This window comes from Condylura cristata, unplaced genomic scaffold, assembly GCF_000260355.1.
Source record: "Condylura cristata isolate star-nosed mole 26May11 unplaced genomic scaffold, ConCri1.0 scaffold00031, whole genome shotgun sequence".
Lineage (NCBI taxonomy): Eukaryota > Metazoa > Chordata > Mammalia > Eulipotyphla > Talpidae > Condylura > Condylura cristata.
In genome coordinates this window covers 9,170,298-9,195,458 of record NW_004567132.1, presented here as the reverse complement: position 1 = coordinate 9,195,458, position 25,161 = coordinate 9,170,298, and the positions used below count along the sequence as shown (strand labels likewise).

The window sequence follows — 25,161 nt, the reverse complement described above, 5'->3', positions numbered from 1 at the left end:
AAAGTATATATATATATATATATATATATAAAATCAAAATTTCATCTGTGTACAATTCTGGCATGGCTTTCTATTGCTTCCAGAAAAAAATCCACACATTTCTTAGCCTATTATACAAGTTCCTTCATGATACAAGCCATTCTCTTTACATATGCTGTCTCTTCCTGTCAGTCTCCCCAATTCCATTGTGCCACCAGCAGTGTTGTACTTTTCTGAACTATAATGCTCTTTCATCTCATGCCTTTAGGGCTTTGTTCTTGCAACCTCCTCCCCCATCCCCAGGGCTCTCACCCACTTGTCTCTTCCCCCTCCTCTACCAAAATACACATTCCTAGTCACCCTCAATTCAAATGTTCTTTGAAGACTTCTCTGACCTAAGGTAAATATGTATCCAAAACACCAGTGTATTTCCCTACTATAGTGTTTATAACACTGAATTTGTTTACTTACCTATCTCCTCCTCTGCACAGTAAGCACTTTGAAAACAAAGAATGCTCTTTTGTGTCCTTGTACTTCTATTTCTGGGAACTATTAAGTGCCTGAGATATAGTATAACCAATAACATGTTTTTTGAATGGATCAATAATTATGTAGTCTGGAGACAAGAATTTCTGCTATTGAGACTGTTTGAAAACCTTGAATTTTCCTACTCTAAATGTGTTTCTGATTTCTAAGCATCAATCTTTTCCTTCTAGATCATGGGGTTCTATGTAGGCAAAGATGGAAAACAAAAGAGTATGGAATAGGTTGTCCTTTACTCTTCTGGAGATCCAGAAAGCTATCTTTCACCATCTTCCTCCACCACTTTTTCATGCCTGTCTTTTTTGTGTTTTTGAAAAACTGTATGAATAAATCTGGATTATTTTTACACTGATCAAGTAGAATGTAGCCATTCTCATCCTAGTCCTTAATCTCTGTGACTTTAAAGTTAGATGTGACTAATCCAGGGAAGAAGTTAGTTATGGTATTCTGATTGTGATGTTCCCAATAGCTTTACAATATGTTAAAATTGCGGGAAGCGACTACATCTCTACAAATCTTGAGTAAAGAAACTTGGATTTAAGGCAGAGAGGATTTGCTTGACAGAAGCGAGGTCAAAGGCTGTATTTGTGTTTTAGGTTTTGTTAGAAAATTAAGCATCAGGGAAGACTGATATATGGTAAGGAATTCAGATTTCAGTGGGTCTTTGTGAGTGGTGAAGTGAGGGGTTGGCGGTGGACCTAACTAGGAAAGACTAGCTAAAAGCGGGATCCCCAACGGCATCACAGTACAAGACAGGCTTTGTTCAATTCACAATAGCACTGAACAAGTTCTCTTCCTTAGCGTGTCGAGAGGCCATAGTAACAGTGGGACCGACTCAATCCCCCGAGCATGCGCATTGAGAGCGAGTCGGCAAGGGCTCCAGCAATGTGTCCCTGTTTTCATCGGTCGGAGAACTACAACTCCCAAGAGACCACTCGGCGCCGTGTCACCGCCTCCCGCTGTGGCCTTGCCCAGTCCCCTCCCTCCCGCCCCGCCTTCCTGCTAGTCCCCTCCCCTCCCGCCGAGTGTGTGTCAGTGACCCAGAGGCGGTGTGAGGCGGAGGGATCGTCGCGGGGCGCCGCCGCCACCGCCGCCTCCACCAGCAACACCGACCGCGCCGCGCGATCGGATTTGTCTTGAGCCCTCAGAGAACGCACCACAAAGTGGGCCCTGCGCCTCTCTCTGCGCCCGCGGCTCTTCAGCGCTTGGCTCCGCGGCCAACTTCCCCTCACCAGGCTTGGCCGGCAGGCGAAGGAGGCGGCAGCGCGACGCCGGCTGGTCTGTTCGCGCTCCCCGCGCACGCACACTTCACCCCTCGCTCCGGCTCTCGGGGCCGTGCTGGGATTCCGGCCACCAGCAATTGTCCGGTGAGTGTGGCAGCCGCGCGCCGCGAAAGCGATCGTGGCGCGGCGGGTGAGGGGTGCGGGTAGGGAGCGCGGCAACTTCCTCGGCGGCTTCCCGGGGGTCGGCCGGCTCTCCCCGCCCGCCTGCGCGCGCCCGAGCCGTAGGCGGCCGGGAGCGGAGTTTGCGGCGCCTGCATCCCGCGCCCTCGCTGGGGGAAGCGCCTTTGTCAGGAGCCGGCCCGGCGCGCCCTCCCCCTCCGCCTGGGAGCGGGGCACCGGGGGCCGAGTCGGAGCCCTGCGCCCTTCTCTCGGCGGCAGAGGGGAGTTCTGCTAGGCTGGGGAGGAAGAGAAAAATGAAAGAGAAACAAAGGGGCGGTGGGCTTTTCTTTTGTTTGTGCGATCCTGATAACTTCTTTCTCCCTCCTTACATAATGCAGACTTTCAAGTTAGTCATTCTGTTGATGGTGTGATTATTGCTATCATCTGCATGTCTCTCGCATTTCCTTTCATCTTGGGATCTCAGAACATTTAAAAACATTAATTATACCTCCGGGGCCCTTTCGAAGCAAGTTAATACTCCCGTTTCCGTATGTGGGTAAACTGAGGCCCGGAGGAGCTCTAATTGATGGACACTGCGCCAGGTCAGGTCTGAGGACCTGGAAGCATTTATGAGTTAGACTCGCTCTCCAATGCCCCGTGGAAAAGTTAAAGATGCTTATTTTACTTACAGGTTAACTGAAGTCTAAAAGAAGTCTGGGTAATTGTTAGGTAGTTCAAACAGTAATTCCTGTTCATAGTTTTGAGTATTAAAACCTCAAAGGACTTGTTGAAAAATGCTGCGAGTGGGGAGAAGACTGTAAATCTTAAACTCGCTTCACCATCTACTTTTATTTTTGTACATGCAGATCGCCTACTAGGCAAGAGAGAAAATGATGGGGCGAGAGGGAGGGGGGAATTGGAAGGGGTGGGACAGAGTTTTGTTTTGTTTTTAATGTAGATTTAAGAGATTTTAATCACTTCACGGAAGGAATGTGTCTTGGTTTTAACAGTTGCAATAACCTTCCCATCCTTTAGTCATCAAACAGTGTATCAGCAAATACTGTTGAGCACATTATCCACAAGGTTTTGGGTTAAAGGTCTGAAGCTTTTAAGTGTATGAAAAGGTCATCCGTTTGTTTTGGTTCAACTATCATGTACTTTTCTTACTCTGCAAAATGTTATTTTGTTTTCACAGTATCTGGTCTTTTGTTTCAGAACTTGTCTTTTCCTACATAGATTATGCGTTTTATAATTGAAGAGAAACATAAAGTGGTTTTTAAATTTAATTTGCATAATAGTGTGAATTTAAATTTTTTAATTGAGGAAAAGCTCCAGTTTCTTCAGTTCTTCTGTTTCTGTTTTCTTTATAACTAAGAAAACGTTTTCTCAGAGCTATCCGATTTACATTTCTTAAAACATTATCCTTATAGCACAAATACAGCCTGTAAATTCCTCGTATTTTGTTCATGCCAACTCTTCTGGGAGAAAATACTTTTAGGACGAGTTTTGTTGTTTTTTTGTTTTGTTTTGTTTTTTTGTAGTTCAACTAAATTGGAAGGTACCAAAAATCTAAATTAAGCATCATTTCTACTAGCAATTTTCTGAAGCGAATAATCACCAAGAACTGTGGTAACAATGAGTACTTTCACTTATCCTAAATTCTCTTCAATTTAATTTTGTATTATATAGTTGTCCCCCAATTTTTTTTAGTGTGGTGGTTCCATCAAAAAAGGAAAGTGAGAATTGAAAAACAAAAATGTTTCCCTGCCCCACCCCCAGTCTTCTAAGCAGTGTCTTTTTTCTGTAGCATGTTAAAAGACATCTTTGAGTTTAAAAACAAATAATTAGAAAAAGGAATAGATAAGTGTATGGAAAGTTGCATGTAGTAAAGTGGTTATAAATACAGCCTCATCGCCTAGGTTTTTGTTGGTGTCAGAGCAGTGCTATAATAGGATAGTAATCCTGTTTATTGACTTTAAAAAAGTGAGGTGGAAATCATATCTGAGTAGCAGATAATTAAGGGAGGGGGGAGTCTATGCTCTTATTAAAATTATCATTTTAGGGACCATAGTTATTTTTGTTGAACTTTCTCTGCTGCATTTACAAATCAGATTTAACAGAGGCATGTGTAAATAAGTCACTAACACAATGTCTTTGTCCAAGTACTGGATCCAGAGGCAGAAGTTAGTGTTGACTGTTGAAATCTGGCATTGCAAATTTCCTAATTTCTTTGGGACCACTTAAAGGAAATTGCAAAGAACAGGGCAGGGAATGTATTCTCACTAGTAATGTTGGATGGTACTGATGCAAGTTTCAAGGGGAACCCTGAGTAATTTTCCATTTGTTTCAGCCTTCTGTCAGGTTGTCAAAATGTGGCTTGAATATTGAGAGTTCAGTCATTATAGAATGTCTTATTGTCCAGTAGGTTGTCAAATGATAAGGCTGTAGTAGTCCTGCTTTATGAACAACTTATGTTTTCAGACAGAAGCCTCTGTAGATGGTAAAGATTTTAAACCCAAAGACTTAGATTTGAAACCTATCAGGTTCTCACATATGCATTTGACCATGACATATCAATATAGTTATGCCAGTATTTAGTTAAATCAGAAAGGTTTATATGAATTATTTTAATGTATATACTTTAATCATACACAGTATAATAAAATTTCACAGTGACAAATAATGTGATTGCACTGAGGTGGTTCTAGGAGTTTCTTTGGAAAAAACTTATCATTCCCAAAGTTACAGTTGTGTGTTTTAGTCAAGGAGTTGATACACATTTAAGTGTCTGTGGAGAAAAAAGAGGAAGATCAACAGAATGAAATAAACCTGAGGAAGATGTTTTTAAAGTGTAAAATATTAAAGATTCCTGGCAGCATTATATAAAGGGACAATTCTAGCTAAAGTCTAAACAGTGAATTCATTTAGCACTTTCTGTTTATAGATTTCCAGCTCTCTTTTCCAGATTCCCTCTAAATATATCACACAGGAAAAGTAAACAAATTATTCTTTCAAGGAATTGTGGGTTTTTTTTTTTAATAGATGTGGCATAGTGAGGAATTTATTGTTTTTCTTTCTTTAAATTTGACCTCTGCAGAGAAAATTTTTCTGGGACTAATGTGCAGGAACCTCAAGACAAGAAATACTGGTTAGTGAAAGATCTGAATATAATTTCAAGTTCTACCACTGTTTTCGGTTTGTTTGTTTTTGTTTTTTTTTTTTTCATATTATCTTGAAAGACCACTTACAGTATTATTTCCTTCCAATGATTGAAAATAAATGCTTAACATAGTAGCTTGGTAAATCCTACATAATTTTTGTTGTTGACAAATGAATTTGCAGGTCATAAAGAGAAGGCACAATTCTTGAATGAATATTTAGGGAGTCTCAATTTTTTTAAGAAAATAAGTAATTGAAGCATGTAACATGTGTTTGAATATTTTTAGTCAGCATAGCTTCTTCAGAAGTAAAAGGGAAAGCATCATCGGGTAATTTAAGAAAATGAAATGGGATAGTCTAAAAAAATATATGATTTATTTTTCAGAATGTTATTTTCAGATTTTTTTTGCCACAGTAAGTTTCATAAAGCCTTTTACATAGTACTCCTTATTTGATCCTTGTAATTTTATATCTCAAAAATACTATTTATAGAAAAATAGAATATGTTGTTGGTACCTGTAAATGAGCAAATCCTGATATTTGCACCACCCTCTCTCTTCCCCCTCCCCATAAATCTTGACCACTCATGGAGTATTTTTTTTAATTCAATACATATGTAATTTACTTCCTTTTCAAATTATTGCTGATTTTTATTTTATAATAAAATATTTACCTCTTGGGATGTTGTTAATTCCAAAAATATGTAGCTAACCCAGTTTCCTACCGTCTTCTGCAGTTTCTTTTTCTGTTATTGTTCGGCTATAGTTTGTTTTTTCCTCCTAAATTGTCTAAAATAAGCTAAGAAATGTTTAAACATACTTGATTAAATTTACAGTTAGTACCGTATTATGCTAGAATTCACCTAAATTTCAGCATTAAAGGTTCGTTGCACTTTGTTTTAAAGCTAGAAGTATGCTTATTCTGAAGGGGAACTAAAGCAGAGACAGCAAGTAAATTTTTCCTTGGGTACCTGTGATTGCTTTGTGGTAGCTGCCAAGGGTGTTAAGTTTAGAAAACTGGGAGTCCTAGTTTAGAAAGACAGGAAGAGCACAATGATAAGCAGTTTCTGCTACTAGATAGGCAGTGGACTTTTGGCATGAATACAAAATATTCACTCAGTAAGTATTTATCAGACTTCTTTACATATCAGGCACTGTTCTAGATACTGATTGCCCATAGACTAAAAGCCTCACTCCTGTGGAGTTTACATTCTTAGAACAAAACAGACAATAAAAAATAAGTAAAATATTGCTTGTTTCAAGGACAAATACCCTAGTTTCTTCAAGAAATAAATGGCAAGAAATAAGAGAGGGAACTATATAATGAAGAGACTTAATAAACATGCATTGTATCGACATACCTCAGATTCTGCTTTGCCCAAACTAACTTAAAAATATTTATTAAAAATTGCAGAAATTTAGACACTGACTAGATAATTGATGAAAACACACTGTTAAATGTTTTAACAGTTAGTGTATTAAAGATTTTAAACAAGAATTCCTATCTCTTAGAGACATACAATAATATATTTATAAATTGAAAAAGTCTGCATTTTGCTTCAAAATAATTTGGAGGGGAGAGGTTCATAGATGAAACAAAATTGTCATATATTAAAAGTTGCTGAAGTTACATGTTAGATACACACACACACACACAAGCAAAGTAGGAAGGGACCAAGGGAGTGTAGGTGCTGTAAAGTACTGGCTTGCAGAAAAGACATCATTGACAAATTGATAAAACCTTTGACTAAGATCTGAAAACTATAAGAAAATAAATAAGTCGGGCCCTCCCTGGTGGCACAGTGGGTTAAAGCATAGAACTAAGAAGCTAAAGCCACTTCGGCATGAGTTCTTTCCCCACCCAGGAGGTGACCCACATGGCGAGGCAGACCTCTCCTGACTGGCCCACTGCTCCCCTCAGCAGTGTACTTTGTCATTCTGCCTGTCCTGCTCCCCACTCAGCCTCTAGTGAATCCTCTCACTGCCCCTGCACCTCTGGCCTGTACCCCAGTTATGTATCTATAAATAAATAAATCTTTTAAAAAAGAAAAGAAATAAGTCTTTCAGGTTAATCTTGGGGCATGACATTGTAGGCAGAGGGAACAGTCAGTACAGTGGCCAGAGGTAGGCTTTTGACTAACATGCATTTTATTGCAAGACGACCAGTATGACTGGATTAGAGTGAGAGGTGGAGATAAAGTCAGAAAGATAAAGGGAAGTAGAAGGAGACCTGATTGTGTAGGGCTTAGTTGTCTGTACTTGTTTTAAAGGATATTTATATCTTTATTTAAGGATATTTATTTTGCACTTACTTATATGGCTTCTACTTTAGTCACTCTGGAAGATGTACACTTATTCAACAGCGCTAGCATTACTCAAAATATTTTTGGAATTTCTTTTTTGATTTTTAATTGCCTCTAAGCTGGTTTAAGGGCCCACATGAAAACAGGTCATTACTTTACATTCACTGCTTGTTTTTTAAGGGAAAGGGGGTGTATTAGCAACATAATAGCTCATTTTATTTCTCAGATAAGACTCAAGGGATTTTGACAGAAAAAAAAATAGGAAATAACTTCAGGCTGTTTCTAAAAATCACATTTACTCGAGCAGGAATTAATGTTTCTAAAAATCAGATCCACCCATGGACTAAAAAGGAGTTTTATGTTTCATGTTCTGGACTATTGTAGCATCATTTGGAATGAGAGTATAACCTTTGAGAGTGACTAATACAGGAGAAACTATTATACTCATTTGGATACATTAATGTTTAATGTCTGGTAGATTAAAACACATGCACATATTCAAGACTGTTTCTTAGTACTTGAGTACTCAAAACAATTATGACATAACTTTAAATTATGTAGCCAAGTTTAAGCCATGTATCATGTAAAGAGGTGGCATTTACAATGTTGTGAAATTGCACACTTTTCTTGTTATGGCCTATATTTGGGGAACTGAAAAACTATTACATATTTAGTGTTAGAAAGGAATTTGGGTCTCAAGTCTTCTTGTATTGTTATTTCAACTCACAGATTAGTAGTTGTTTCAGAAATATTTCCCATGTTTTCTGATAAAGAACTGTTCTTAATTTTTTTTTTAAGATTTATTTATTTATTCATATGGAACTGGGGTACAGGCCAGAGATGAGGAGGGTGAGAGGATTCACCAGAGACAGAGTGGGGAGAGAACAGGCATATTGACGAAGTACACCGCTGAGGGGTTCAGCGGGCAGGTGCATGTGGATCTCCTCTGGGGCAGGCGGGGATCGAACTCATGGGGAAGTTGCTTTAGCTTCTCAGTGCTGTGCTTTAACCCGCTGCGCCACCAGGGAGGGCGGCCTGTTCTTAATTTTTTATTGTTAAATTTATAGAAATACTGGTTCTCCAAATGTGTGAGGCCACCCCCTCCCCCCAAAAAAATACCTACGCATAATATAATAGTAGAGCTACTAGTGTGAAATGATTGCTATACTAATTAGTTTTTATAGGTTGGAGTAAATTTTCTGACATGAGAAATTAAATTTATCTTAGTATTTACTGATAATACTAAATAAACCAAACGATTCTCTTTCTAGTTGTACATAATGGGAGGAAAGTAGAATGTTTTCTTTTGTGTTTTCAGTAATCTTCCAGTAATCTGTAGAATTTGATTAAGTAGAATTTGTGAACTTTGTTGTATAAAGTGAATAAAGAACACAATATGTAACTATGCAAAGATTACTTTAACAAGCTTACTATTTTAAACATTTTCCAAAAAATTGTTAGGAATTTACTTCTTTAATTTGCTTGGAGTTTGTCCCTTTGGGGTATGTGTATGTGTGTAGATAATCAGATTCTTTTCTTTATATTTACATACTGCACATGCTATCAGGATTGAGCTGATAGGCTGGATTATTTAATATGTTTTAAATACTAGCCTATTAGCTTGGGATAAAGAGCCCATGTTTAATCCCTGTGCTTTCCATTAATTCTAAAAGATTTTATAGCAAGTTATCTTTGATTCATCAGTGAAATAAAAGTGGCAGTAATTTTTCACAAAGGACTTTGAAATTCTGTGATGGTGACCATCGTAATGTGTGCTTCATTTTAAAATAGCTTTCAGTCTGTTGATTTAGTAGTAGGATTGTGAATCTGTTTTTCATTTCTATTTCTTGTGGAATAAGTAAGTTATGAAGAAACACGAGAAAGAGGAAGGAAAAGGAGCAAGAAGAAAGGAAAGAAAAAATTGACTCACAAAATAGTAAAGATGACCAGGCATATTTAGATCTCTTAAATGTCTATGACTTAATGAGCTAAGACTCAAATTTATAAATTAAGTAGAAATAGTCATAATAATTTTTCCATTTCAAGAAAAAAAGTTGTTTTGCAAAAGACACATCTGTTAATTTATGTTGACTTAAGCATTATGGCCATGAGAAAGTCTACATTTAATTTTGGGATTAATAATAGTGATGATGATGGTGGCAACTAATAATAATTGAGAATTATGAGAAAATTCAGTCTATTGCTCAAGCGATGTAGATTTTTGCAGAACTAGGTGGTTCTTTTCAGCTTGTGCATTGTCAGGTACTCTTACTCCACATTTTTGTCTTTATATCTCTCACTTCCATCTCATCACTACTCTGCCTCTGGCTCTCTTTATCTTCTTTTGTCAGCTGTGGTAATACTCACTGGTCTTCCTCAGTGTTTTCTACATTTTTTGCTCTTTTTCTTACACTTACAAAGTGGGCCTGAGTTAAAGGAGTAAAATGTAGAGAGACAAGTATAACACTTTTCCTATGTATGTCTTAACTACATCTCTTTATTTCTTCTTGTCCTTTTTCCCCGAATGTGTATTCTGGTGGAGAGATGATACATCCCATAAGCTCAGAGAGAACTGTGTGACCTATAAGATGAACTTCATTTTGGACTGAAGAATGTAAGAAACAATAATAAAATCATTGACTTGAAAGCATCATGAGTTAATATTGTAATCGTCCACAGTCTATAACCTAAATTACCAGAAATTGATAATTGATAAGAGTTAACAGTCTAGGAAGTTTTCAAAAGTTATTTTCAGCTCTTGATATATTTTTTTTCCCAAAAATGTGAAACAGTTGGGAAATTTATCATCACAATAATAATAGTTCATCATAAATGACCTTAGGGGGAAAATTGAGCCTGATCTTCTGTTGAACTCTTTTTTGACAGTCAAGGGGAAAGGGTGAAAAAAATCAGTAACATGGTGAAGAAGTTTATAACTTCTTCCTTCCATGGAATGAATTATGAGGTGGTTAACCATGATTTTTTGCTAGTTGGTAGATAATCATTGTTATCCTCAACATACCAGTTGGCTTAATCTTTAAAGTGCACAATTAAATTTAACTTTTTTTAGCAATAAGTGAAAACAATTAATAGGTGCTTTGTTGGTTCTTCAAAATGTTGCTTGCCTGGTTCTTGGCAGATATTCGAAACAGTGCTTCATGTTCCTCTGGGTTTATGCCAGATATAATGAACTACATGTACTGACAGCACTAAAAGCTGATTTTTCTTTAATTTTAGACTAAAGTTAACATAATGCATTTTTCTTAAAATTATTTCTCACTACCATACTTTAAATTTACCAAAGGCCCAAGACATCTAAGATACAAAACTCATTACGTTTATCTTTCATGAGAAAATGTGTTAAGTGCACTTCTTTTGTGAAATATTGCTTACTTCTAATTAAAAACCACAGCCTTATGGGCAGATTTCTCCATATATCTGAAAACTTTTAAGATTTACTTATTGCTTTGCTATAATTTTCATTTAAAATGAGACGACTCAGTCTGAGTTAGTCCTGTCACTTCACCAAAGAAGCACTGAATTTCAAGGTAGGCTCTTAAATTATTCAGCAGAGATCAGATCTGTGCCTTCAGTGATGCCAGACATTTTAAAAAGTTCACCACTGGCATCTAGTCAACAAAAAGAAAATTACATTTCACTTAAACTTCTTGGTTGTATCTTTTTTTAGAAATGGTATGCCAAATATTTGCATGTAGCTCACCTTTTAAAATCAGGCTTGTAAGGCTTAGCCAGAATTTGCCTCCTGACATCTTTAAAATGGCTTCCAAAGGGATTTGTTAGGTTTCAGAACTGAGTAGGCTGTTAATGATTCAGTATGCCCCCTCATCCTCCTCCCAGTTCTTAAGTAGAAAGCTCCTTCATCGCATCTAGGTGCCTTGAGTCATCATGCTTAACTCTAAAGAAGAATTGTCATATGGAAAAACTCACCATGAAGTAAATTGTCAGAAAATAATCTGAGTCAGAGATCATTCATTGATTACAGTGATACAACCTAGAGGCTGTGGGACTTTTAAAGTTCTGAATATATTTACATGAAGTCTTTATTATAAGACTTATAAATTCAGAGGTGTTTATTTCCAGTTAAACTTCAGTTGGTTTGATTTTTGTTATGTATTAACATGAAAATGATTTTTTTGATTGAATAAATGTATCAGAGAGAAGAAGCAGTATGATACAGAATTAAAGCCATTATACCAGAGGTCACGAGACCTGGAGCTCTGGTCCATTTACTTAGCATGTGCCTCATTTATTTCATTAACTCTCTCTGGGCCTTCGTTTCTTTATCTTACAAGGTCGGCAAACCTGTAATAACCCTGTTTAGAACAGACCATGGCAGATAGAGATAATAACTGACCAAACCTGCTTTGACTGCTTTTGGTACAGCACAGTCAACAGCTAGTTGAAATCTGTCCTCTCAATCTTATAAAAGTTCTTCCAGTTCCAAGATTTCATGACTTTAAATACTTTGCCTATAAAAAGTTCTTTTTTCTGAGTCTTTACTATTTCTTAACATTGAGGGTTCAGGGTTGAAACTTGCTGTGTGGATTTAAGATTTCTTTGTAGTCAGGCATATCATACAATATGTTTATGTTTCACATAGTGCTATACACTAAATGTGGGCCTTTGCCTGCTCTAGTTCATGTGTTGAAATCTAAGCACCAATATGATGATATCTGGAGGTGGTGCTTTTGGGAGATAATGAGATCATAAAGGCCAGAGCCCACATGAATGAGATTAGTGACCTTATAAAAGACCCCAGTTAAGACCCCTATCTATCTTGTGAGGGCATAGCAAAAAGATAGCTGCCCGTCTGCCAGGAAGCTGGCCCTAATCTGACACCAAATCTGCTAGTGCCTTAATCTTTTATTTCCCAGTCTCCAAAACTTTAAGAGTAGCGTTTTGTTGTGTATAAGTCACTCAATTTATGGTAATCTCTCATAATGAAGTGAGGTACGTTGTACTGTTAAAAACAAATGATTGGAGAAAATTCCAAGTGAAGTGGAAACAAGTCAAAATGGCTAGTGATAACTTGATTTTGATTAATTTTAACCCCTAAATGTTTCTGTGCCAAACCTCAAGTTAATGAAGTTCAAAGTGCTATTGTAACTGTTTGGAGAGCACATAATGTAGCTGACTGAATAGTAGTCTGAGAGACAAGAGGCCTGAATTCTAGCTCTGCAGACTGTTTTTTAGCCTGCTTAGTATGTCTCAACTATGTAATGATACTGAGGCCAGTGCTTCAAACACTAATACATTATGCAGATACACCCTCAACAAGGGTACATCTTGGGGGGTCATATTGAAATGCATATTGTGATTTGCTAAACTGGGTGAGCCTTGACATATTGTACATTTTGAACAAGTTCCCAGATGTGCTATTACTGTCTGCTGTGAGCCAGTACTTATAAAAGTACTATGCTGGTGTGAGGTTCCATCTGGTTTAAAGGGTCTTTAAATCTTAAATCCTTTTCCTGCTCACACATTCTCCATACTGCTTTCAAAGTTGTTTTTATAAAGATTCTATTTCTTTTTATTCATTTTTTGAATACCTACTATTTAGATGGCACTGCAGGCATTGGGTAAACACTGAGAGAATAAAACAAAAATCACAGACTACAGTGGTGGGAAGTAAATATTAAGGATAAGTAAATACAGAACCAGGTCCAATGGAAGAGAACTACAGGAAAGGAACTTGTGCTATATTAGGTGATCCGAGAAAACTAAGGAATTAATACGTAAGCTGCTATCTCAAGAATGCTCTAGTAGGCAGAGAGCAGAACAGTACTGTTCCATGTTGAGGGTACAGCATGAGCAAAGACCCTGAGGTGGGACCTGATCCTTCAGAAGTGAAATAGTGGACATGGTGATTGACAGACAGTAGAGGATCAGAAGTGAGGTATAAAGGATTTCAGGTTTCGGGTATGAGCAATTTAATTAGTTAATAATGGTGCCATTTACTGAAACAGAAAGGTAGGATGGACTAAAGCACTGGTGAAATGAGTTTAGTCAAGTTTGAGAATCTGAAAAGAAAGTACAGTTAAGTTAAATTCCTCTTTGGTTCCTACCCCATTTCCTGTAAGATGTGTTCTAAATTCTCTCTACTAATAAAAGTCCTTTAGTTGACTCAAAGGTACCTGAAATTCCCATACTTGTGGTGAAATTCATAGGGGCTTCAAGAATGCCTAATTTTAAAGACCATGCTTTCATGCATGTTGAAGCCAGATGGAACTTTATACCCTCATCATACTTTTATAAGTACTATGTACTTTACAGTAGAAGCACAATTGGGAACTTGTTTAAAATGTACATGTCAAGGCCCACCCAGGTTAGCAAATCATAATATGCATTTCAATATGACTCCCAGCTAATCTACATAGTGTATTAGTGTTTGAAGCACTGATCTGATATCATTACATAGCTGAAACACTAACCAAACTAAAAAACAGTCTGTGGAGCTAAATTAGGCTCTTGTCTCTCAGTCTAATATTGATTCGGCTTCATTATGTGCCCTCCAAACAGAAAACAACATCACTATTTAACCTGACATTTTTATGAAGGGTGATTTACTACCCTTCATAAAACTTAATTTCCATCATTGCTCCCTTACCCCCAAATTCTCTTGAGCAGAAAATAGTCTCAATATCAAAATAATTATTTCTAAATAATTGGTAAATGTTGAAGTAAATAGAAATGGATCTGCAACAGTGCAACTTATTGAGCTACTACTATGTGCTACAAACTTTAATATTGTAATAGACTATTGAAAAGTAATAGAAGGTAATAATTACTAAGTGTAGACTCTTAATTTAAGCAAGACCAGGTTCCCATCTCAGGTGTCAGCTCTTCTTAGCTGAGACCTCAGTTAATTTACTGATCTGTGCTTTAGTTTCTTCATTATAAAACATGATGAATTTTTTTTTTTAAAGATTTATTTATTTGCGCATACAGAACTGGGGTACAGGCCAGAGGCTCAGGGGCAGTGAGAGGATTCACCAGAGACAGAATGGGGAATAGAACAGGCAGATCGACGCAGTACACTGCTGAGGGGAGCAGCGGGCGGGTCAGGAGAGGTCTGCCACGCCATACGGTCACCTCCGGGGCAGGCGGGAATCGAACTCAAGCGGAAGCGGCTTTAGATTCTCAGTGCTGTGCTTTAACCCACTGCGCCACCAGGGAGGGCCAAACATGATGAATTTTAAGAACATTACTAGACGTTTAAAAATTAATATGTAAAGCTCCTAAAAATGTTCCCTCCATTATGATCAGCACTGCATAAATGCTACTATTTTTTAGAGCGGGGAGCAGAACAGGCAGATTGACGAAGTACACTGCTGAGGGGCGGGTCAGGAGAGGTCTGCCAGGCCATGTGGTCACCTCCGGGGCAGGCGGGAATCGAACTCAAGCGGAAGCGGCTTTAGATTCTCAGTGCTGTGCTTTAACCCACTGCGCCACCAGGGAGGGCCAAACATGATGAATTTTAAGAACATTACTAGACGTTTAAAAATTAATATGTAAAGCTCCTAAAAATGTTCCCTCCATTATGATCAGCACTGCATAAATGCTACTATTTTTTAGAGCGGGGAGCAGAACAGGCAGATTGACGAAGTACACTGCTGAGGGGCGGGTCAGGAGAGGTCTGCCAGGCCATGTGGTCACCTCCGGGGCAGGTGGGAATCGAACTCATGCTTTAACTTCTTAGTGCAGAGCTTCTTAGTGCTGTGCCACCAGGGAGGGCCCAGATTCCATATTAATGGTCTCAGTGTGTCACGAGTATTGTAATTCATTTATGCTTTCATATATGTAGAGCTGAGATACATAGATAAAAGCTCACTACAGTATGACCTGAAAAGCACACAACTAGACCTCTGAGTTCTATTTTATGTCCTGTGCATTGTTTATTCTTCTCCCTTTCCTGTTAGCAGTTAAGTCACCAAAGTCCCTAAAAAGTAGGAGTACTAATTTTATACTACTGTAAATGGCTTAAGTTGTTGTGACTTAACTTATTACCCTGTTAAATTATTCTGAGTCCTAGAATCAGTTGGGGGCTCAATAGCATGCCCTGTGCCATCATAGTAGGCTTAAAAATCAGAAATTTTCATGAATATAATATGTCTGTTTTTAAAAGTTTAAGATACTTTAATTTCCTAAGTAGTTTTCCATTGAATTTTAATTTTATCAGCTGTTTTTTAAAATTAGGAACTTTGATTTTAGAACTGTAAGTTCTATATGTAATTGAGCTGCTTAACATTTTAAACTTTAGTCTTTAATTTTCATTTAAGCACTTTCAATGAAAGGCATGTTTGGTTACTATTTACAGCTTCTATAGATGATATGCTTGCCCTCTCCCTCATGACTGTGGCAAAAAAAAAAAGTCCTACAGCCTTTGAACTTAGAAGAGAGAGGTTCCTGAGGAGAGGGGACTGAGAAATAACCAGAATCCTCTATGAGAAAGAGTATGTTTCACTTTGGTTTTGGAACTAAACTCTATAACCTCGTGTAGTTACTCTTGAGCAAACACACACTTAAAATAGTTAATATATCAATTAAGATCATTTAGATAGCTCCTCCTATATCTTACATAATTTTATTATGACATCCATACCCATAATATGATCTTTAGGACTTTTTTGTTTTACTTTTAAATCTCTTTACACAAGAAAAAGTTTTTGCTGTATTCATCCAATTTAAATATTCAGTAAGACTTAACTGAAATGTATTCTCACACCTTTCCTTTATTAATAAGTGCTTCAAAATGAGCAAGAGGATTTTTTCCCTTGGAGGAATTTACAGCCTTAACAGGAGATAACATAAGGCCATACATAATTGTACTGCAAAGCTAGATATAAGAGTTGAATGGATAAGAAAAGACTCCCTTCTGGAAAAGGAATAGCAAATGGGTCTTGCAACTAAAGAATTTCTTACAGGTAAATTCTTATAAATTGGTAAGATAAAGTGATAATAAAACAATTATTGTTTACTAAGGATTTAAAAATCACAAAAATTCAAATGTGTCAAATGAGGAGCTTTCTGTTTCAGCCACCACACTAATTCTATAGTATGAATTTAGAGTCATTGAAGAAATTCCTGTGACTATGTTTGGCTTGGCAATATTAGCAATTATAGACTATATTCTACATCTGGAATCAGCAATGTATTCATGTGCTTGGTTTTCATATAGGTATTAGTAGCTTTTACAGATACAGAATGGTTTATTTAAAGTAAACTTTTGTTCAAAATACACTGTGACTTTAAATGAGTGGTCCTGGAAAATTTGTAGATAGTCACAATATTTACTGAAGAACATTTCCATAATTACAAAAAGAGAATGCATGTATTTTATGAATTATTAAGAATTTAAGTCTTTTTAAAAATAAGAAGAACAGTTTACCTTTTCTTACATGATTTTTAATTGTAGTTTATTGAGTTCTATGAGAAAAAGCCCAAATTAGTTTAAAGAAATAAGATTGAATTTATGGTGTTCTGAGCCTACTATTTTTTCATTGAATGTCAGAGGTATATTAAAGTACCTACATTTATGTTTCATGATAAAAGATTGTTCTGACAGTAAGCTTAAGTGATTTTCACAATTTATTGCTGTCTAAAAATTTCCCTTGACTTCACATTTTGTTCTGAATGTCTTGGTTTCTTTCTTCCACCTACACAATGTTGAAGGCAAGTGAAGCAAGAGTTGCAAAGTAACACAGTGAATTTGAGAACCCTTGCTTTTTTTCAAAACAAAATAAACCTTATTATAAAATTCCCTTTTTTTGATACAAAAAAAAGGGGGGTAGCTTTTGGCAAGTATTCCATAAATATGTGAATAGCCTAATTGATTTAGTTGAAATGAAAAGGAATCTTGCTTTTTGTCCTTGTAGATACTTGGCCCAGTAAAACATAGTGATAAACCAAAATATTGTATGGTCAAAGGTAAAACAAAACACACAGCCTTCCCCAACCACTACCCCCAGCCTTAAAGATCCACATTAATAAAGGAAATTCTGACTAGAACTATCAGCTGAATGAAACTCAGAGATATGTGTCGAAATGTAAGTGAATTATCACATACTCCAGTAAAGGCCAGAGGCATAACTTGGACAAATAAAGATAATGATACAAGCAAATTAAGCTTTTTTTTTTTTTAATTAGATGTTGAAGCAGTCAACTCAGTCTGCAATTCTGGTAAAATGTAGAATCTTAAGAAATTTTTAAGGCCCTATAAATTTTTTTTCTTTAGTGGGAGAGCTAAAAAGAAATGTTGGTAGCAATTAAAATTTATACAGTAATTATTAAAAGCCTATTGGCATATATTTATTCCCTTAGTTTTAAAAGCATGGAAGTATATCATCTATAGATTTATTTGCTTACAAAACTATTATATGTTTAAAAATAAGGAAATTGAGAAAAATTCTAAGGGATCAAAAAAGATTTTCCTAATTTTAATAGCTCCTTAAAGATCAGAACATTTCCTCTTTTATCTTTCTATCTATACCTCTTGACATAGTACCTGGCCCATAGTAGGCACTCCATAAATGTTTACTGAACTAAAGTTAATTTTAGAAATTTCAAGATAAGGCAGTATTATTGCTTTTCTGGACTTTACCCTACAACCACTTTTTTTAAAACATAATAGTTTATTTTTACATCATTTTGTGTCTTTTTCCATCTTACTTGTAATTCCTGTGGGCTTCCCATCACCAAATCACTGGTGTGCCATCACCACAGTCTAGTGCAGTTCCCCCCTCACCACCAATTTTGATCCCATTCCCCAGTCCACCCCCTTAAAATGTCTCTGTCCAACCACTTTTTAATCTCAAGTTTTGATACAAATAAATTCACTGTTTTGAGTGTGAAGAAAACTAGTTGATATTTTTCATCTATCCAGTTTTAGCCAAAGTTGAAATTACTTACAGAACCCTAGAGTATAGAGTATTGATTCCATGAATATAAGAAGAGTGTTTTTTTTTTTTTCCTCTGATATGATTTACTAAGGGAAAAGTTGGTAAACTAAGGTGGAAAACCAGTTTGACAAAAGGTCTAATCCTGTTTCTAGTAATCAGTCCTAGTAAATACAGTTGGAGGGAAGCTAAATTCAGTTTCTCATTGAAGAGAAAACAACATTAATGAGAAAGCAACATTAAATGAATGCATTTTCAGCACAACAAAGTTCCAGGAGGTATCCATTTCCAAGTCAAGACATATTTAAAAACCTGACATACTTAACATTGTTTAGGAAACATTACTGTGTGTCAAAAACATAGTCTCCTGACAAGTTTATACAGAATCATGCCTCTAAAAAATTTTCAAATCAACTCCTAAGGACTTGGAATTTTTATACTTTCATTCTCTTACTTAACAAATATCAGCAAAACAGTTAGTTGTATAACATCTTGGGCTTTTGCAACTTAATGTACTTTAACGGGATTTCAATACTACCCCCCCTTTTGTTAGTCTATTCATTGTTAAAAAATAGAATATGAAGAGATTTTTCTCCATTATCAAGATAAAAGGGCGAATCAATTGATGTCATACTTCTTATTTACACTGAATTGATTTATATCAGTGAGTTCTATATTTTGGTGAACAAATAATTGATGGTCTTTTGTCTGCCCCCCCCCCAGCCCACCCGTACCCAACTTCTCGTTCTTGTAAAGTAAACGCATCCTTGGTCAAATTTGACCTGGTTCTTACTATCTAAAAATACAAAGACCATATCCAACATCAGATTCCTTTAGAGGAATTTTGGCCTGGCTAGTTTTAAATAAGTTTCCTCTGGTTTTATATGTTCTTTATTTTATGCACTGCCATCTCATTCAAAGAGAACTATGTTATTGTCTCTTCTTGATACATTAACTCTGAGAAAAAGGAGTACAAATCCATCTCTATATGGCAGCCCCATGGGTCTATTGCCTTCCTTCGCGAAAAAGCATTCCTTCTAGGAGAAGTTGAGCAATAATAAACACAAATGCCTAGCAAGCCCGTTCTAGCCTCCTGGATTGCCAATATAGATTTCCATAAAATAAGCAGTAAAATGTTACCGGGATGTGTAAGTATCAGTAACCAAGAAAAGGGGACATACTGCCTGTGCCTTTTGTGGCTTTCCAGTACTTTTTGTCTTAATGCATTTGACATACAATTTTCAGACTCTACACCTTTAGATTAATTTCTTTTATATCATCTGAGTCAGTTCCAGTTCTTTCTTTGGGATGACTTCCAAGAATCCCCAAAAGGGATTTTATATGGCTACCACTGCCTATTATTTGGGTCAGACATCCCAACATGTCATTCAAATTTGGCAAAAACCTGTTTTACCATAATATAGTAATAAACAGAGTAACACTTTTGACACTATATATTATCATGATCATTGTCATCGTCATCATCATAGATAATGTTGCCAGACTTTTTGCCCTGGTTTGACTGACTGATTTACATTCACTGTATAGAAGGTTGGAAAGGACACAGGATTAAATTCAGATCTCAATTTTTGGCAGTTAATTTCTAACATTCACTGTATAGAAGGTTGGAAAGGACACAGGATTAAATGCAGATCTCAACTTTTGGCAGTTAATTTCTAATAATCTTGAGCAAATTATTTAACCTGATTTCCTCCTCTGTCATACAATTTACAAAGATTGAGTTTTACAAATGTAAAGTTCTTAGTCCTGCTACCTACTATAGTTAATACATGTTTTGCTTCCTCTTTTCTGAAACATTGCTAAAAGGCTTGATTAACTTTGGGATTAGTTCAGATCTCTTTATTTGACTCTTAAGGAATACTCTGCCAGTCATCTTACCTTCCAGCTGCCTTGTCATTCACTTATTAAACATTTATGCAGCACTTGCTGAGAATTACTGAGCTTATAGAACCATACTTCTTGATTACAACAAACTTACTGTTTGTTGGTTTTCTTACCAAACCCTTCACTCCAGGAAACCAGCTTACCATTTTCTGAGCACAGTGTTTTTCCCTCGTGCCTTAAAAAAAAAAATCTTGATGAATGTTATTCCTTCCACCAGAAATGTCTTTCTCCACTTACCAAATCTTGTCTGTCTCCCAAAGCCGGATACAACTCAAAGACCTCTCCTTTTTTATGAAGTTTCTCTTGGCTCTTTCCACCAAAGTTGTAAATACTTTTTCTTTAAAGTTTTACATTTGTGCTCTTTTACTTTAATGTGGTACCTACCCTATACTGATTTGGGCTTAATTGATTTATACCTTTACCTCATAACTAAAAGTAATTGAGTGATATAGTATAAAACTAAGTGACTGAATAGGTTTGAATACTTCCCTAATGTCTGGCAGTGATGTGAATGCGCTATCATATTTCTTGGATTCAGAATTGCATTTTTAATTATTCTAGAGGCACAAAATTAAAAGTATGGAGCCATAGCCTACAGCTTGAAAACTGCTCACATCTAAGTTAAGTCAACTGCAAGAGAAGCCCACAATTATTGTTATTAGTAGAGGAAATAACTAATAGGCCTTTAATGGGAAAAAGCACAAATTTAGAATATTGGAAAACCATGGCTTTTTAAAAAATTCTCTTGTGGAGAGATAGCATCATCAGGATTTTTTTTGTTTTGTTTTGTATTTTTAGTTTAGTGAAATATTACTGTAGGCTAGTATTTCTAGAATACATTTCTCTTATAATAAGCAGAGAAGTTTATAATAAGCAGAGAAATGCAAATAAAGTATTTTCCTGGGTTGCTTGAGCTGTAGTAATAGTAAGTTATGGTACATGAGGGGGAGCCCCCCCAATTTATAACCTGCTGATCAATAGTAAGGGTAGTCTGAGACTTGTAACTGGCACTTGAAATATGATAGTATTGTGTAATTGAGGCCTTTAATTTGTGGGATCTGAATTGACTAGTTAGATTGTGTGTCAGAACTGGAGTGGATTGTTGGACACACATTGGTGTTAGAGAAAACATCCCTCAGTGCATTCATTAAATGTGATGTAAGATGTCAGAAGAACAAAACCAAAAACCCATAATTAAAGCTAGGTTGCAACAGATCTGAGATTAGAAATTCCAACCCTAAAAGTGAATTATGTGATTTTTTTTGTTACCAAATAGGTTTAGGAAAGTCTTCAGCTCTTTTTGTGAAAACTTACATATCTTGAAATGTTTAAATGATTACTTCCCTCAGTTTCTCTGATTCAAGAAAAGAGACTATCTAGAATGTTAAACTTAGTCAAATTCTGAAGTTACATACATTATGATTTTTGTGCTTCTGATGATCAGTATTTGAATTCCGGATATATGTCAATATCCTGTGATTTTTTTTAGTGTATGGAAAATTTTTTAATGTGGTTAACAATTTGTTTCTTTTGTTAACATCTTTTATTAAGATACATTTATATATCATACAGAAGAATTTATCAATACAGAAGTATACACTTCAAAGGTTTCTAGTATAGTCACAGAATTATGTGCAGCCATCATCACAATCAATTTGAGATTATTTTCATCATCCATAGTCAAACCCCTATTCCCCAAAACCCCTCTCCCACTCCAGGCAACCACTAACCTTACTGTCTGGATTTCACTTAATAGGAATCATACAGTGTAGTCTTCTGTGACTGATTTCTTTCACTTAGCATAATGTTTTCAGAATCTTTCCATGTTGCAGCATGTATCAATATCTTTATTCCTTGTAACTGCCACATAATATTCCATTGTATTTATTCCACATTTTGTTTACCCTCAGTTGATGGACATTTGGGTCGTTTCCACTTTTGGCTGTTACGAATAATGCTGCTTGAACATTCATGCACAAGTCTGTGAGAACAAGTTTTCATTTTCTTGAATATGTACCTAGGAGTGATAACGTTATGTTTTGAGATACTGCCAGACTGTTTTCCAAAGTGACTGCGTCATTTTATTTTCCTACTAGTATGACTGAGGATTCCAACTTTTCTACATCCTTGCCAGTACTTGTCATTATCTGTCTTTTTGATTATATCCATCCTGGTAGGTATGAAGTTTGGCATCTCATTGTGGGTTTGATTTGCATTATCCCTCATGTCTATTGATACTGAGTATTTTTTATGTGCTCATTGGCTGTATATATTTTTGGAGAATGCTAAGATCCTTTACCAAATTTTAATTTGGTTAATTACATTTTTATTTGATATGTTGAGTTCTTTGTATATATGTATCTAGATATGGCATATCAGATGGGGGTTGGCAGAAATATTTTCCCATTTTGGAGGGTTATCTATGGCAGTACTTTTGATAACTAAATTTCTTTGGTTTAGGAGACTTCCAGATTAGCAAGTCCACAGAGATGGGGAGTATGAGCAGCCAATTCAGGAAGACATAACCCTTTCTGATAAGCAAAAAAAACATGCTGTTCATCAAATTTTTGTCTAATTTTCAAATTTCCTTTTATGGTATATGATTGTAACAGCACAGAGCAATGATTGGAGCTGTAAGTCTACCTGCCCATCTCCTGTGATAATACATAGTATACAGGGTATGTGTTACTTGTTGGCTAACTATTCTTGAGTGCCTGTGATATTACCTCTAAAACTAATGAAACAAACTCTAACCTTGAAGTCAAAAGATCTGTTAGCTAGCTCCACTACTTGGCCTTAGGACTTTCATCAAATAACTTACCCTCCCTGGAAAAGATTGTTCTCATCTATAAAATGAGATACAATAATATGAGTTAATTTTTTTCTTCTTCCTGCTGCCAACAATGCCTTGCTTAAAAAAAAAAAATCTTAGGCCTCAGTGTACCTTTCCTGCAAATGGGTTGGTATTAGATTTGGCAAGTAAAAAACTAAGCACCTGTAGATAATCATTATCAAATTCCATCTATATGAGTGCTTTACAGGTTTAGAGGATCACAACCTAAACATCATCAGTGATGTGGGGCTAAGGAATGAAATAATTTACACACCTGATGTGGGTGTGGCTACAGGTAAGGGACTAACAGGCGTGAGTCTTTTATTACATTGTTGGAAGTAAGCAGAGATCATTAGAGAAGAACTTCTCAGAGGTCAGTTGTGTCCAAAGGTAAAATCAAAACCTAGACTACAACTAATAAGAAAAATAGGACCATAAGAAAAGAAACATCTAAAAGGTCCAGAAATTGTGAGGTAAGTGTACTTTGTTTTACTTAGCTTTCCCTGGATTGAGTTGAAAGTTTATCACTGGTCCCTGATCTCAACTGAGATAATTGCCAGAATTTCAGACATAGACAAAGACAAGGATGTCTGTAAGTTATGCCAGATATTGAAGAATAGGAGAAAGGTCATTGAAATTCAGATCCATTTGCCAAAGTTTGATTAGTTTGGTTTCCCCTAACCAAGAAGCTACTTAAAGTTTTGTTTTCATTTGATTGACTTCCATGATGTTAATCAGACCACATTGTAAATAAAATACATGTGAGAAACAAACAAACAAAAAAATATGTAATCAGAATTCAACTTAGGAAATAAAAGCTTAGAAATTTATTTCTAGCTCTTTCTTTCTGAAATGTCTTTGTCTTTATTATAAAAAAAAAAGCTCATCATACTCATTTAGAAAATACGGAGATTTTGTCTTTAATGTCTTCTTAAAACTCTTTTAAAAAAATAGATTCCCTCAGATTATCTGGGATAAACACAATAAACACAGAGCTTGACATACTTGGAAATTTTTTAACCTTTAAAGTTCAAGTTTTTTTTTGGTTTTTTTTTTTTAAGATTTATTTGTGCATATAGAACTGGGGTACAGGCCAGAGGCTCAGGGGTGGTGAGAGGCTTCACCAGAGACAGAGTGGGGAGTAGAACAGGCAGATCGATGAAGTACACTGCTGAGGGGAGCAGCGGGCGGGTCAGGAGAGGTCTGCTGCGCCATGTGGATCTCCTCTGGGGTAGGCGGGAATCGAACTCATGCAGAAGTGGCTTTTGCTTCTCTCAGTGCTGTGTTTTAACCCGCTGCACCACCAGGGAGGGCCTAACGTTCAAGTTTTAATCATCAAGGTAGTTCATGATAATAGCAGTGAGCTATTGATAGTCTTTGTTGCCCTAGCAGTTGAGCAAGAAATACACTCAAAATTTAAATAGTTGAGATGTTCATCTAGAAAACGGCTGGACTTGAGTTTTGTTGTGGAATCAAGTTTAAGGCATGAAGAGCCACACTACATTCTATTTAGTATGAGTGTTGGACCTATCATGTCCGGCTTTGTCAGCTTAGAATCACATGACAAGATGGGGTCACCAAATAGCAAAATTTCAGAATATGCCCAGATCATTTTTACATACATATTTCTTGAAGGACATGAATGTACACTGGACAAAAGCAGAATACTAAGCAGATGATTTCACAGTACCCTAAGTGGGCCTGCTGCCAGCAGAATGATGAAGAGATGTTATGATATTTACTTAATAGCTTCAGGGGATGTCACAAAGTTACTGAATGCTGGGAAGCAACAGGAGTAAACTTGCAGCTGTAAGACAAAGAATGGTTCAGATAAGTGGTGGTTTATTCTGTGCCAAGGCATCAGGTGACAAGTTATTATTAGATTAGAGCCGTCAAAATTATTTTTAGATAAGAGAATAGATTCAAAGTTGAGCATCAGTATAATGGGCACAGAGCTCAGGCAATTTGCATATGCAGCTTAATGAACAGTATGATGCAGATATTATTAGATTTATTTACTCTTGTGGCTTAATTTAGCATGCTTAAAATGTTAATGTAAACACAAAGCAGGTTCGCCTTTTTGGCTGTGTAAAGGAATACACTAGACTATACCATGCATAGTCCTTCACCTGTGAAACACAT

At 36.4% G+C, this 25,161-nt stretch overlaps 1 protein-coding gene across 1 annotated transcript in view; it reads left to right on the top strand.

Moving 5' to 3' along the window:
* The first annotated feature begins 1,505 nt into the window (after nt 1-1,505).
* PELI1 (pellino E3 ubiquitin protein ligase 1) overlaps nt 1,506-25,161 on the top strand; it is a 49,580-nt gene continuing 25,924 nt past the window's right edge. The window contains exon 1 of the mRNA XM_004691447.1: nt 1,506-1,889. The gene's annotated coding sequence lies outside the window, so the exon portion shown is untranslated. The remainder of the gene's footprint in view (nt 1,890-25,161) is intronic.